This window comes from Schistocerca americana, chromosome 3 (assembly GCF_021461395.2).
Source record: "Schistocerca americana isolate TAMUIC-IGC-003095 chromosome 3, iqSchAmer2.1, whole genome shotgun sequence".
NCBI classification, from domain to species: domain Eukaryota; kingdom Metazoa; phylum Arthropoda; class Insecta; order Orthoptera; family Acrididae; genus Schistocerca; species Schistocerca americana.
This window is the reverse complement of record NC_060121.1, coordinates 218,577,369-218,592,779: the sequence shown is the minus strand read 5'-3', so window position 1 is coordinate 218,592,779 and position 15,411 is coordinate 218,577,369.

Sequence of the window (15,411 nt, the reverse complement as noted above, 5' to 3'; positions counted from 1 at the left end):
GGGAGAACCGGAACAGAAGAGAATCGAAGCCTTTCAGATGTGGTGCTACAAAAGAATGTTTAAAATTAGTGGACTGATAAGAAACACTGACAAGAAGAAGAGACAGGATGATGAGGACATCTATTAAGACATCGCGGGATATCTTCCCCGGTACAAGAGGAAGCTGTAGAGGGTAAAAACTGTACAGGAATATAGAAATTGGAATACATGCAGCACGTAACTAAAGACGCAGATTGCAATTGCTACTCTAAGGTTGACACAGGATAGGAATTCGTGGTGCGCCTCATCAAACCAAGCAAGGCTGACGACTCAAAAAAAAAAAATGTTGATGGTGGTTGATGTAGATGAAGGTACAAGTTTATATATGGTTGTACACAGATGTAATGGTCTCAGAAAGATAGGGAATCACAAGTGCAGACAGTCAGGTGTAAGGCTATCCTGGGATATGTAGGTTTTTGGGTGGTGTCTAATAAGGGTTTTATGAGGATGGATGTTTGCAAGAGGCATTTTGGAGGCTGATGCATGAGGTTCCGAATCAAGAACTAGGCTGTGGGTGGAGAGGATTGGTGAGGACAAGAGCTCTGACAAAGGAAGAGGAGGTGGGTTCTGTTAGATGTGAGAGGACGAGTTTGTATCTGGTCGGGTTCCAAAGTCGGTAAGGGGATTAACGTTGGGAGAGGATGTGGAAAGTGTGCAAATGTAGAGTTGGATAAATGTGTTGGTGTGGGCGCGGAAGAGTAATAGGGTATGAGAGCAGAAGAGAAACTATACGGTGGTTGGTGTTAAGTCTGCAGGTAGTGTAAGAGATGTTCAGTAAACGAATTTAATAACTTCGCAGAGGATTCGCGTAATGGCACATACACACTGGTCCAGCCATTACATTCGGCCGAATATTGGTTGTTAACGTAATGGGGTTCGGCCTCTCATCCTCACACCAAGCGGTTGTAGCCAAGGGATTCGTCCACTTGGTACAGCAGTTGGCTCTGATACGTCATCGAGGTAGCTTCAAAACTGGTTCAAATGGCTCTGAGCATTATGGGACTTAACTGCTGAGGCCATCAGTCCTCTAGAACTTAGGACTACTTAAACCTAACTAACCTAAGGACATCACACACGTCCATGACCGAGGCAGGGTTCGAACCTGCGACCGTAGCGGTCGCGCGGTTCCAGGCTGTAGCGCCTAGAACCGATCGACCACTTCGGCTGGCCGAGGTAGCTTCTATTTTCTTCTAGATCTGAAGTAGGGTTTTAATTGAAATTTCAGAGGCCGATATTATGAGGAAGGAAGAGAATTTAGTAGTCGTCACTTGTGCAACATTTACTTCATTGCAAGAAGCTGGTAATAGAAAAAAAGGAGAAGAAACGATACTGGTGGACGACTACTCTTTTAAACATAAGGGATCAGTGTAATGGAACAAACTTAACGTCTGTCATTAAAGGTGAATAGGAATATGGACTATTTAACACTTTTCTTCGTAATGAAACTTACAGACTTCGAGTTTTTATGATATTGTGTAGGCCTCAAAATTTCTAAAGGCGACATCTGTTTAGTAGACCTGTACCTGTAGCAGAAAGATTAATGGTCAGTCCATCATTCCAGGCTAATGTACACCTTCATCTGCAAGATTGTACCTGAAGATTGTTCAGCAATAATTCAAAGTCTAGACGATTATTTTAAAGTAAGGAAACAGATAATTTATTCTAGCGTTTCATGAAACAGAGCAATAATTGTATTCATTTGCAGTAATATTAAGGTTTCATTTATAAAAATTTAGCATCGTCGTGCGAACATTTATTTTTATTGTTTCTAGTTATTGTGGTGAGAATGTTTGGACAAATGGTGCCAACTGTGAGAAATCTGTGTCAAATGATTACAGTTTCGGAAAAAATTCATGATTTATGCAAGAGACAGAGGTTCACAAACTGAGCGAGTGAATAATGCGTTGGTCCACCTCTCGCCCTTATATAAGCAGGGTTTATTTTGAAGAGCCACTGGTTACACTATGATAAGATTTCTTTTTTTTCCCTTTCTTTACTGTCATTTCTTTACGCCGCTCTTCAATTAACGGAGTTCATAAGAACGAAGATGAGCTATGTACAAATTGTTTAAAATTCGTAAAAGACTATTTCCACGGATGATATACAGGGTGGTTAGAAAAATCTGAAAAGCTTGTAAACGAGTTGCGGGGTAGGTTGTGCTGAGAAATAATTGTTAAGAAAAAATTTCATATGTTGCGCCGTTTCCAGCATAATTGTATTGAAGTTAGACCATCAGGCAGCTGTGCACGCAGGTTCATGGGAGTCGTCAAATAAAATTACTGTCTGTTGTTCTTATAGCGTGGTTCATAGCGCACGAGACTGCCCAGTTTTTGGCTTGGGTTCGATAGTTACTAAAGTTCAATGCCCAATTTTTGTATCCCTCTCCTCTTTGGTTTTAGGAAACTAAACGAAGAACACTATTGGCGACACCGTCTCTTGCGGGCCGCCTTGAATTAGCTCACGAACCGGCCTGACTGGCCAGCTTCAGTGCTAATTAACCCGAAAACGGTGAAACGTATCGAATTGTTTCTTAACAACTAGTTTTCAGCATAACCTACCATGCAACAACTTTATAAGGTTTTCAGAGTACTTCTGACGACCATGTGTTCGGAGAAACGTTGTTGTACGCTTAAAAACAATCAACTGCTAGTAGGTTAAAGCAAATACTGCACTTAGGACGTAACTCTTTAATTCCTTATGCTGTAACTGCTCAGCCTTGTGATATATCATCTGCTGTAACTTTGCAGCTGTCGCTACTGTTGAATCTGTACGTCTAGCTGAAACAATTGCTAATTACTCTCTAGTTAACTGTTATGTTCGAATACACTGCTTCTTCAGTAACCCCGCTTTAAACCATGTAGACAACATGCGTTCATTCATCCATTCAATCACTCAAATACACCACAATTTCATGAATAAACTTACAGTAAAATTTAAACATACGGTAACTTAGGCAGAAACTGTAAGCATAATCTGAGAATTAAAGCTTTTATGTACGGAGTTAATGTTACGTGAAGGATTCTGGTAAAGACTGAATTTGGTTATTGTTGTGATTTTCTACAGCGCAACCTGTAAGTTCAGATTTAAACATCGAAAGTAAACGTTGGCTATGAGATTTCCTAATCACTGCTCAGAATTCTTTAAGAAATGCGAATTTATCTACATCTATAAAGCTGCTCCACAAAGTTCGGCCTGAGAGAAAGTTATCACAGCAAATGTCTTGGTGAAATAGAGCTGCAATACCTTCCACTGTCATAAACTCTCGTTATAATTCCTCATATTAAAATTCTTTCTACAGCGTAAAGTTAATTCTATATTTTCTGATAATTTAAACAGCAACTGCCACTATAATATTTAACAGCAATGTTTGTGTCCCTGCTGCGACAGTTTGCTCTTCATCCTCAATGTTTTCGTTATTGTTTTGATTCGGTGACCAGCGCTGTACTTCTTACTTTGCTGATGTCACCGGTACTGCGCGGAAACGTGCATGACTTTTACTCCTCTCCTTTTGTGGTGGTGGTGGTGTTAAGTAAAAGTTTTAAACAACATAAAAGGGAACTACTAGCGCTTCTTGGCTTAACAAAATACAGTAATTTAGTGTCAACAGTACATGCAAAACTGAATTTGTTAGGTTGCTAGTAAACACGTTTATTTTCACTTAGTCGAACTGCTGCTAACCATTACAATTAGTTATGGCCGAGCGGTTCTAGGCGCTTCAGTCTGGAAACGCGCGACCGCTACGCTACGGTCGCAGGTTCGAATCCTGCCTCGGGCATGGATGTGTATGATGTCCTTAGGTTAGTTAGGTTTAAGTAGTTCTAAGTTCTAGGGGACTGATGACCTCAGATATTAAGTCCCATAGTGCTCAGAGCCATCTGAACCTTACAATTATCTGTTGCTTCTACCTTTGTTTCTAAAACTATTAATGCTCGACCAAATTAATTCTTCACATTTTTTCCACCTATAGACCTCGTTATAATGTCGATTAGCTACGACACTTAAACTAAACTTAGATGCTATCAACCATTAAAAGTAGTTTGAATATATTCTATTCTAACTTCTTTCTCGCAAATTTTCACCAAGGAAACACCTCTGTCCTCTCTTTAGTTCTCGTTCCTCTTTCGAAATAAATAACTGAAAAATAGTCGAAGACTCCATGGAACGTTCATCTAACTGTTCTCTAACAACACCATTACGCGCCGACACCACGACAGATTTCATCACAGAGCAGTATCTCCCGAGACCGATTTCACCCCTTCTTCATGTCGCTTTCTTGTCTGTCTGAAAAATTTTGCAGTTGATTTTAAAATAACTTCCCGATGAGCTACAGACATGAAATATTAAGCATAGCTCATAACTGGATGACAATGCAATATCAACTCGCTTTGTTGTAAGTCTGTTCGGTAGGGATGGGGATGAGGGTAAGAGAGTTTGGAAACGCCTGACATTTGAGCTGCCTTGCAAGACCGAGAGGTTGTGCAGGCACATCTACATACATACTTGCAGGCCACCGAATGCTTCTGATGCATATTGCATTCTTGCATTGATCCACAGCAAAAGACACTGTTCTTCACAAATGACGGGAAGCGTACATGATTCATTAAGAGCAATGGAGAAATTAATGTCGCATAAATAAACCAAATGACATAGAACTGAAATAGTGTAGGTCTACTTACAACATTTACGAAGCTATTTCTGTTATGAAAAGAAATATATTTGGAAATAATTTAATTGAAATTTTCCATTTTTTTTCTCTCTCTACAAAAGAGAGCAGTTGGACGGCTACAAACGCAATTTGTTCTATCCTAAAGCTCGAAAGTTGGTAGTTAAGCAAAAGAGTTCTGAGTTGCACATTTTTTAGGAGATGATTTCCAGTTGGGCTTTCTCTTGATATTCAGAGGAAACTTGTACACATTCCTGAATGTAGCTGTGGCGGAATGGAGAAAACAGATGAATACGGCATTAGTGTATAGTCAATAGGAAGACTTCTGAGGGACTGGAATGACTTCAAAGAGGTCTCACCAAATAGTTGTAATAGATTTTAATAGCGTCTCTAATCTTCACCTACTGTAATGTCATGCAGGTCGGTAATATGTTCTAATTGTCTTTGATGTATTATTTTGCTGTTTTAAACATGTGAATTTACCAGTGAGTTTGCCATGCGCTGAATAAATAAATAATTATAAGTTATGGAAAACGTCGCCTGGAACTGGGGATTAGTAAACCACATCAAGATGGCTTGCATTGATATACGTCAAGCCAAAAACAAACAGTTTCAGATTACGCATTGTAAGAACGAAAAATGCCCTTACAGGAAGTACACTTACCAATAATTAAACCGCTACACAGAATTTCGCCGCGTTTTGCATCAGACAGCATATTAAATCATTCTACATCAGTTAAAGTAGGTAAGATACAAGCGTCGTTAGGTACTTATTCCTGAAGGTTGAATTATTGCACATCATTCGCTTGGATTTGTACCATGTGCATGTTACGATAAAACTATATACAAAGCATACTACACAGTAGCGCCTAATATTTATTAAAGTTTACGCGACGCCTAATCCTTTCTCGTTATTCATGTTGCGAAATATCTTGGCAATTAACGCGCCTTTGAAGCATCCAGTGACAAGATAATTAAGGAAATATCTGAGGAATATTGAACTAGATGCAGACTTTACAAACGAAGAACACGCTTATTTTGGCCGTGTGTGATAGGTACCTGTCGTTCCCAAGCAGCAAGTGTTTGACCAAATCACAGGATGTATCAATAACAATCACCCGATTTTTTTAAAAAAAATTATAACTATTATGTTACCTCAGACATGTGCGTGAGCAACGTACGTTTGGAAAGAACAAAATCTCGAGTTTCACATGGTTTCCGCCAAGTATCAGCAGTGTGCGACCAGCTCTAGTGAAAATGGTGTCGGAACAACATGAAGCGCTTTGTGTTCTACGTTTGGCGCAGTTCGGGTCAGTAGTAACTGTTACGCGTGATTTTCGTACTAGATATGGTGTGGATTCTCCACCAGCACAGAGCATTAGAAGATCTACATCTACATGGATACTCTGCAAATCACATTTAAGTGCCTGCAGAGGGTTCATCGAACCACCTTCACAATTCTCTATTATTCCAATCTCGTATAGCGCGCGGAAAAAATGAACAGTTTGCTGCACGAGCTCTGATTTCCCTTATTTTATCGTGGTGTTCGTTCCTCCCTATATAGATCAATGTCAAAAAATATTTTCGCATTCGGAGGAAAAAGTTAGTGACTGGAAATTCGTGAGAAGATTCCGTCGCAACGAAAAACGCCTTTCTCTTAATGATTTCCAGCCCAAATCCTGCATCATTTCTGTGACACTCTCTCCCATATTTCGTGATAATACAAAACGTGCTGCCCTTCAGTCCTATCTGGTAAGGATCCCACACCGCGCAGCATAATTCTAAAAGAGGACGAACAAGCGTAGTGTAGGCAGTCTCCTTAGTAACTCTGTTACATTTTCTAAGTGTCCTGCCAATAAAACGCAGTCTTTGGTTAGCCTTCCCCACAACATTTGCTATGTGTTCCTTCCAATTTAAGTTGTACGTAATTGTAATATGTAGGTATTTAGTTGAATTTACGGCTTTTAGATTAGACTGATTTATCGTGTAACTGAAATTTAACGAGGTCCTTTTAGAACTCATGTGGATGACCTCACACTTTTCTTTATTTAGGGTCAACTGCCACTCTTCGCACCATTCCGATATTTCTTCTAAATCTTTTTGCAGTTTGTTTTGATCTTCTCATGACTTTATTAGTCGATAAACAACAGCGTCATCTGCAAACAACCGAAGACGACTGCTCAGATTGTCTCCCAAATTGTTTATATAGATAAAGAACAGCAAAGGGCCTATAACACTACCTTGGGGAACGCCTGAAATCACTTCCGTTTTACTCGATGACCTTCCGTCAGTTACTACTAACTGTGACCTCTCTGACAGGAAATCACAAATCCAGTCACATAACTGAGACTATATTCCATAAGCATGCAATTTCACTACGAGCCGCTTGTGTGGTACAGTGTCAAAAGCCTTCCGGTAATCCAGAGATACGGAACGATCTGAAATCTCTTGTCAATAGCACTCAAAACTTGGTATGAACAACTTCGAGAAACACGTTTTTTGTCTAAAGGCAAATGACCGGGCCGTGCCCGAGGGTCTGACACAGACGTCGAACGCAGCCGCCATAGTTTCACAAGCAGTCTGCAGAAATCATTCGTCCGTCGTGCAGCTCGACAGTTCAACATGCCCACGATGTCCGTCTCGCGTGTTGCGTCGACGTTTACATATGAAAGCTTGTAAAATTCAGCTACTGCAAGCTCATCGTGAAAGTGACGGACAACAATGTTTAGAATTCTGTAATTTTGTTCTTGGCAAGACCGAGGATGACAGGTTTCTTCCACGCTTAGTGTTGAGTGACGAGGCAATATTCCATTTAAATGAAAATGTGAACCGTCATATGTGAGAATATGGGGTATGGAACAACCACATGAAGTAGTACAACATGAGAGGGAGCCACCAAAATTTAATGCTTTTTGTGCAGTTTCAAGAGAAAAGGTGTAAGGTTCATTTTTCTTTGCAGAGAACACTGTTAAAGGAAGCACATATCTCGATATGCTTGAGACCTTTCTTTTCCCGCAGTTTTATTCGAACGACTTTTTTTACCAACAGGATGGGGCACCACCACACTGGCATCTGGGAATGCGGGAATTTTTAAATAAAAGGATCCTCCCAGGGGGTCCACAACTCTTTTGTGGATATGTGCGTCGCGAGCACGAGACCCCGAGCTAATGTGGCCCTCCTTCCTTTCCGGGCTGCATACTATCCTTTTCCACATCCTTCCCTATCCCCCATCTTCACCCCCCCTCCCCTCACCGCTGGATCTTTCTATCCCTTTCTCCCCCTCTGGGAGTATGGTTTGTGCCTTCGTCCGGAGACGGATGCTCGTAAATGTAACTCATTCTTCGCCTTCTCTGCTTGTATGTCTTCATCCTTTCTTTGTCCTTCTCTTTTCCTTACCTCTTTTCTTTACCCTTTTCTCCGCTGCGGCTTTTGAGACCTCTCCTTTCCCTTTCTTTGTTTTACCCTTTCTCTTTCTTCCTCCCTGTGCGTGTCTGAAGGCCGACCCACGCATTTTTGTGCGTAGCCGGTGACGGGGTAATGCGTAATTTCCCACCCCGAGTAGACAGGTAGGACACGTACGTACCCCCTGGTAACGGCCAGACCCAGGGAGGGGTGATTACCCGAGCTGATACCTTCCGAAAGTGCCGATTGGTCCCTCCGTCCGTTTGTCGGGAGGTGTGACCTGAGGTGTGAATAATCACCTAAGGCGGCAGTGCCCTCAGAGAGGGCTCCCACAAGGGAGGAGCGCGCCATCAGAGACGCCGGTAATCATGGGAGATTCTTCCGCAATGGTTTCCTCACCTTCCACTATGTCTGCTCACAAGCGTAAGTTCAGTGAGTCTCAGCCACAGACAGTTCTTCCATCATTGCCACAGTTCCTTGTTGTTTCTCGGTCTGTCGAAGGTCACGACTTCTCCACGGTCAACCCTTTAATTATTCAGAAAGGTGTCGACGCAATTGCAGGTCCTGTAAAGTCTTGTTCCAGATTATGGACTGGCACCTTGTTGTTAGAAACAGTCAGTGCCCTCCAGGCACAAAAATTGCTGCGTACTTCACTGTTCCACACCTTCCCTGTCCAGGTTGAAGTGCACCGCACTTTAAATTCCTCGCGTGGAGTCGTTTATACACGCTCCCTCGATGAATTGTCTGACGAAGAAATTCAGCACTACCTGTCTGACCAGGGCGTAACTTGCTGTTCATAGAGTTATGAAAAGGGTTGACATGAACATCATTCCAACCCGCACTGTCTTCTTGACAATTGACAAAGTTTAACTCCCATCGAAAATCAAAGCAGGCTATGAGATAATTTCCGTTCGCCCTTACGTCCCAAACCCTACGCGTTGCTATCAGTGTCAGTGGTTCAATCACACCAGGCAGTCCTGTTCCAATCCGGCGAAATGTGTTACGTGTGGCAAGGATGCCCATGAGGGTGCTTGTCCACCTCCATCCCCTCGCTGCATCAACTGCATGGGTGACCACGCTGCTTCCTCTCGAGATTGCCCCGTTTTTAAAGACGAAAAGCTCATCCAGGAAATCAGAGTGCTGCTCGAAAATTATTCGCCAGTCGACAGCCCACCGTGGCTCAGACAGGAAAATACAGCAATGTCCTTGCTTCTCCTCGGCCAACAAAGGAGGCGGCCACGCAGACTTGCGACCTCACCTTTAGTGCCACGGTCGTCAGATCGGCCAGCGCAAAGATCGCCCGTTCAACCTCACCACTTTCGCCTGCCCACTCTATGGCTCACCCTTAATAGGGTTCTGCTAAATCTCGAGCCCAAAAGTCAGACACCAAGACTTCGAAAAAAGAGCATACTCGTGAAGATTTTTTGCGTACCCCACCTTCACAACCATCGGTCCATCTAAACATCATATTTCCAAGAAGGCTACTAAGAAACCCAGTTCATCTCCTTCTCGGCCAAGGCGTTTCCCATCTACAGCACCACCTGGCGGAAATCGCCCTCGGCTGTCTTCTGTGTCGCTGAGGCGCACTGCTGGCGGCCGATCAACCGGCCGATCGCTGGTGGCAGGAGCTGCTCCTGAACAACCTATGGATCAGGATGTTCTGCCTTCGGCTAAATGCCATTCCATGCTGTCGGTCGCAAGCTCTGAGCAGTCGTTGAGTTGACGGCAACCTTGGTCACATTCCTCCATTTTCTGTTGACCCTATGTCCATTATCCAATGGAATATCCGCGGCATTCGAGGCAATGGGGATGAATTGTCGATCCTCTTACGATCCTATTCGCTGGTCATCTTCTGTCTTCAGGAAACAAAGCTGCGTCCCCATGACCGCTTTGTTCTCCCCCATTTTCAGTCTGTCCGATTTGATCTCCCCTCTGTTGAAGGCACTCCAGCCCATGGAGGACTCATGATTCTTCTATTGATACTCTCCATTATCACCCAATCCACTTAAACACTTCCTTCCAAGCTGTCGCTGTCCGTCTTTCCCTTTCTGGATATACCTTTTCTCTTTGTACTGTATACATTCCAACGTCCACACCAATGGCATGAGCTGATCTCCTTCATCTTCTTGGTCAGCTTCCACCCCCCTATTTGCTGGTTGAGGACTTCAATGCCCACCACCCGCTTTGGAGATCTCCACATCCTTGTCCACGTGGCTCACTATTGCTAGACGTCTTCCACCAAGCGGATCTAGTTTGCCTCCACACTGGGGTCCCTACATTTTTGTCTGCCTCCACGACAAATTTCTCTCATTTGGACCTTTCGGTCGGTACTGTTCCGCTAGCTCGGCGCTTCGAATGGTTCGCCCCTGATAATACACAGTCGAGTGACCACTTTCCATGTGTCCTTATACTACAGCCTCAACTGACATATATGCGCCCGCGACGCTGGAAGTTTGCCCAAGCCGATTGGACACTTTTTTCGTCTCTAGCGACATTCGATGACCGTCACTTTCCCAGCGTCGACGATGAGGTCACACATATTACCGACGTTATTCTTACAGCTGCGGAACGTCCAATACCACGCACCTCCGAATTGCCTCGGCGCCCCCCCAGTTCCTTGGTGGAACGAGGCATGCCGTGACGCAATACGTGAGCGGCGACGTGCTCTTCGCGTTTTCCGCCACCATCCTACTTTGGCCAACTGTATCCGCTATAAGCAGTTCCGTGCGCGATGCCGTCGCGTCAGCCGCGATAGCAAGAAGGCAAGCTGGAAATTCTTTATTAGCTCATTTAACACCTTCACTCCCTCCTCGGAAGTTTGGAGTCGGATTCGACGGTTATCAGGCGCGCCTAGTTTCTCCCCGGTGTCTGGGCTCACTGTCGCGCGTGATACGTTTGTGGACCCCGTCGCAATTTCCAACTCATTGGGTCAGCACTTTGCTGAGATTTCGAGCTCTTCAAATTACCCGTCAGCGTTTCTCCCGAAGAAACGTGCAGCGGAAGTGCGACCTCTTCCTTTCTCCTCTCAAATTCGCGAAACCTACAATACTGTTTTCTCCATGCGGGAACTCCAACATGCACTCTCTTCTTCTCGCTCCTCCGCCACAGGACTGGATGGTATCCACATCCTAATGTTGCTGCATTTATCAACCCATAGTCTGCGTTACCTCCTTCACCTTTATAATCGAATTTGGACTGACAATACTTTTCCCAGACGATGGCGGGAAGCTAAGGTTTAGGAGCGTATGGTGAATTGCCGTTTCGCTTGGTGGCTGGAGTCCCGCAGTCTTTTAACACCTGCCCAATGCGGATTCCGAAAGCATCGTTCTGCAGTTGACCATCTTGTTGCTCTCTCCACTTATACCATGAACAATTTTCTCCGGAAACGCCAAACAGTAGCAATATTTTTTGATCTGGAGAGAGTATACGATACCTGTTGGAGGACAGGCATCCTCCGCACACTGTTCTCTTGGGGCTTTCGAGGTCGGCTGCCCCTTTTTCTTCGCGAATTTTATGGCAGAGCGCACATTTAGAGTGCGGGTGAACACTACTCTTTCCCGTACTTTCTCCCAAGAAAACTGGGTACCCCAGGGCTACGTGCTGAGTGTTGTACTGTTTGCCATTGCCATGAATCCAATTATGGATTGTCTCCTTCCTGATGTCTCGGGCTCCCTCTTTGTGGATGATTTTGCGATCTACTACAGCTCTCAACGGACCAGCCTTCTTGAACGACATCTTCAAGGATGTCTCGATCGCCTCCACTCTTGGAGCATCGAAACCGGCTTCCGTTTTTCTCCCAGTAAGACCGTTTGTGTTAATTTTTGGCGACGTAAGGAGTTTCTTCCACCCTACTTACATCTAGGACCTGTCAACCTTCCGTTTTCGGACGTCACTAAATTCTTGGGTCTTATGTTTGACAGAAAACTGTGCTGGTCCTCCCACGTTTCCTATCTTTCGGCTCGTTGTCTGCGATCCCTCAACACCCTCCGTGTCCTGAATGGTACCTCCTGGGGAGCGGACCGAGTGGTCCTTCTCCGCCTCTGTCGCGCCTTAGTGCGCTCGAAATTGGACTATGGAAGCATAGTCTACTCCTCTGCTCGGCCGTCTATTCTTCGGCGTCTCGACTCTATCCACCACCGTGGATTACGTTTAGTGTCTGGAGCTTTTTACACCAGCCCTGTGGAAAGCCTTTATGCTGAGACTGCTGAACCTCAGCTGTCCAATCGGCGAGCAGTCCTTCTGAGTCGTTATGCTAGGCATCTGTCTTCCATGCCTGCTAATCCAGCCCATGACATTTTTTCGACGCCTCCTTTGATGTAGGGTATGCAGGCCGCCCCTCCTCCCTACTACCACCGGGGGTCCGCTTCCGCAAAATGCTCCATTCTCTTTCCTTCCGCTTTCCTAAAACCTTCTTGACAACTTGGGGTACAGCACCGCCTTGGCTCCGTCCCCGGATCTGCCTGCTCCGTGACCTTTGTCAGTTTCCCAAGGATGGTACTCCTTCACTTGTTTATCGTCGGGCATTTTCTGCTCTATGTGCACAAATGAAGGAAGCCACATTTATTTACACTGATGGCTCAAAAACATCGTTTGGTGTAGGGAGTGCCTATATTGTTGGCGACACCCCAAATCAATTTCGGCTTCCCGACCAGTGTTCGGTTTATACTGCGGAGCTTTACGCTGTTCTCCAGGCTGGCCACAACATCCGCCTCCATCAGCGGATACAGTATGTTATCTGTTCAGATTCTCTCAGCTCTCTCCTCAGTCTCCAAGCTCTTTACCCTGTCCACCCTCTGGTCCACCGGATTCAGGACTGTCTGCGCTTGCTCCACCTGGGGGGCGTCTCGGTGGCGTTCCTCTGGCTTCCGGGCCACGTTGGTATCTGTGGAAATGAGGCGGCCGATATAGCGGCCAAGGCTGCAGTCTCTCTTCTTCGGCCAGCTATTCAATCGATTCCCTTCGTCGATCTACGGAGCGTTTTATGTCGTCGTGTTGTTCTTTTATGGCACGCACATTGGTCGACACTTCCCCATAATAAATTGCGGGACGTGAAAGCTCTTCCTTGTGCTTGGACCTCATCCTCCCGAACGCGTCGTCGGGAGGAGGTAATTTTAACTAGACTCCGGATAGGGCACTGTCTTTTTAGCCATCGACATTTTTAAGCGGCGATCCCCCCCCCCCCCCCCCCAACCTGTCCCCACTTCTCTCAGCTGTGGACGGTGAGACACCTTTTAATTGAGTGCCCCTATTTTACTCCGTTACGCGCCCGTCTACAGCTGTCGCCTGATATATCGTCAATTTTAGCAGATGACACGCGCTCGGCCGATCGCGTTCTCGCGTTTATTAGTGCCAGTGAAACGACGTCAGTCATTTGAAGCTTTTTTTGGGGACAACCAACCCCTTTCTGTAGTGGATTTTTAAGCCTTCCTTCTGCTTTTAGTTTCTCCAATTTTTTGAGTTTCGTTCCCATTGCTGCTGGTTTCCATTTTCGATTTTTTACTGTTTCCTAAGTCACGGACCGGGCGCTAATGACCATAACAGTTTTGCGCCCTAAAACTAAAACAAAAAAAAACAAAAAAAATCAAAGGATTACTAAATGATGGATTGGTCGCACTGGACCAGATGATACAGCCTTACGTTGAACGCCTCCAAGGTCACATGACCTGACTGCAAATGATTATTTCTTGTGGAGGTTTATAACAACTCTTTTATGTGCTTCCGTTACCAACAACAATGAATGAACTGAGACATCGCATAACAGCGGTAACCGAAAACATGCTCGCTGCAGTGTGGGAACAAATCGAATACCGCCTGATGCGTGCCATGCATCTCTAGGGGGGCATATGGATCACGTATGAAAAGGAATGGGAAAAAACATTTTGAATTTCCCGTTCACCAAAAAAACAAAATTCGTTGTATATGTTTATTACACTACTGGCCATTAAATTTGCTACACCAAGAAGAAATGATAAACGGGTATTCATTCGACAAATATATTATACTAGAACTGACATGTGATTACATTTAAACGCAGTTTGGGTACATAGCTCCTGAGAAATCAATATCCAGAACAACCACCTTTGGCCGTAATAACGGCCTAGATACACCTGGGCATTGAGTCAAATAGAGCTTGGAAGGCGTGTACAGGTACAGCTGCCCATGCAACTTCAACACGATACCACAGTTCGTCAAGAGTAGTGACTGGTGTATTGTCACGAGCCAGTTGCTCGGCCACCATTGACCAGACGTTTTCAATTGGTGAGAGATCTGGAGAAAGTGCCTGCTAGGGCAGCAGCCGAACATTTTCTGCATCCAGAAAGGCCCGTACAGGACCTGCAACATGCCGTCGTACATTATCCTGCTGAAATTTAGGGTTTCGCAGGGATCGAATGAAGGGTAGAGCCACGGTTCGTAACACATCTGAAATGTAACGTCCACTGTTCAAAGTGCCGTCAATGCGAACAAGAGCTGACCGAGACGTGTAACCAATGGCACCCCATATCATCACGCCGGGCGATACTCCAGTATGGCGATGTCGAATACACGCTTCCAATGTGCGTTCACCGCGATGTCGCCAAACACGGATGCGACCGTCATGATGCTTTAAACAGAACCTGGATTCATCTGAATAAATGACGTTGTGTCATTCGTGCACCCAGGAGCTCCTGTCTGTGATGCAGCGTCAAGGGTAACCGCAGCCATGATCTCCGAGCTGATAGTCCAACTGTTCGTGCAGATGGTTATTGTCTTGCAAACGTCCCCATCTGTTGACTCAGGGATCGAGACGTGGCTGCACGATCCGTTACAGCCATGCGGATAAGATGGTTCAAACGGCTCTGAGCACTATGCGACTTAACTACTGAGGCCATCAGCCGCCTAGAACTTAGAACTAATTAAACCTAACTAACCTAAGGACATCACACACATCCATGCCCGAGGCAGGATTCGAACCTGCGACCGTAGCAGTCACTCGGTTCCGGACTCAAGCGCCTAGAACCGCTTAGTCATACCGGCCGGCTGCGGATAAGATGCCTGTTATCTAGACTGCTAGTGATACGAGGCCGTTGGGATTCAGCACGGCGTTCCGTATTACCCTCCTGAACCCACCGATTCCATATTCTGCTAACAGTCATTGGATCTCGACCAACGAGAGCAGCAATGTCGCGATACAATAAACCGAAATCCGACCTTTATCAAAGTCTGAAACGTGATGGTACGCATTTGTTCTCCTTACTCGAGGCATCGCAACAACGTTTCACCAGGCAACGCCGGTCAACTGCTGTTTGTGTAGGTCAGTACGTTGTAGG